Source organism: Chrysochloris asiatica, unplaced genomic scaffold (genome assembly GCF_000296735.1).
Source record: "Chrysochloris asiatica unplaced genomic scaffold, ChrAsi1.0 scaffold00022, whole genome shotgun sequence".
Classification (NCBI taxonomy): Eukaryota; Metazoa; Chordata; class Mammalia; order Afrosoricida; family Chrysochloridae; genus Chrysochloris; species Chrysochloris asiatica.
In genome coordinates, this window is record NW_006408540.1 from 7885564 (window position 1) to 7886768 (window position 1205).

General features: G+C 40.9%; 1 pseudogene; it reads left to right on the top strand.

The window, feature by feature from the left end:
- Nucleotides 1-303: 303 nt before the first annotated feature.
- On the top strand, nt 304-917 carry LOC102819456 (annotated as a pseudogene).
- The last annotated feature ends 288 nt before the right edge of the window (nt 918-1205 follow it).

Consider the following 1205-nt stretch of genomic DNA (forward strand, 5'->3'; position numbering starts at 1 on the left):
ATCGGTTCCAACTCAATGCCACCTGACAACAACAAAGTAGGTTCAAGCCACCTAGCTTGTTGTTTTCAGTCCCGGATGCCTAAGAACACCAGATAATATGATGGTTTCAGCTCAACAGTCACTCAGCAGGAGAAACATGAAGCATTCTGTGTCTGCAGATTTACAGCCTCAAAAACCTTATAGAGGCATGTACATTGCTCTATGTACATTGAGCTACATAGAGACAGCGCCAGGCCAAGCAGAGAGGGATGGCACTGGGCTGACTCTGTGCCTTTTGGACGGAAAAAAAAAGAATAACTAAACATGGGCAAAGGAGATCCTAAGAAGCCAAGAGGCAAAATGTCATCCTATGTATTTTTTGGTGCAAACCTGCTGGGAAGAGCACAAAAAGAAGCAACCAGATGCTTCAGTCAACTTCTCAGAATTTTCCAAGAAGTGCTCAGAGTGATGAAAGACAATATCTGCTAAAGTGAAAGAAAAATTTGAAGACATGGCAAAGGCGGACAAGGCCCTTTATGAAAGAGCAATAAAAACCTATAACCCAGCTAAAGGGGAGACAAAAAAAGAAGTTTAAGGATCCCAATGCACCCAAGAGGCCTCTTTCGGCCTTCTTCTTGTTTTGTTTGGAGTATCACCCCAAAATCAAAGGTGAGCATCCTGGCCTATCCATTAGTGATGTTGCAAAGAAACTGAGAGAAATGTGGAATAACACCACTGCCAATGACAAGCAACCTTATGAGCAGAAGGCAGTTAAGCTGAAGGAGAAGTACGAAAAGGAAATCGCTGCCTACTGGGCTAATGGAAAGCCCAATGCAGCCAAGAAGGGAGTTGTCAAGGCTGAGAAAAGCAAGAAAAAGAAGGAAGAGGAGGAAGACAAAGAAGATGAAGATGAAGACGGTCATGATGATGATGAATAAGTTGGTTCTAGCACAGTTTTTTTGTTTTTGTTTTTTTGTCTATAAAGCATTTAACCCTCCTGTACACAACTCACTCATTTTAAAGAAAATAAAAGAAATGTAAGGCTGTGTAAGATTTGTTTTAAAAATGCACAGTGTCTTTTTTTGTATAGTTAGTAACACACTACCAAATATATCTTTAGCTTGCCCTGTCCTGGTGGTATTTTCAGTAGCTACTAACCTTGCACAGTACAGTATGGGGGTTGTAAATTGGCATGGAAATTTGAAGCAAGTTCTTATTGGTACACA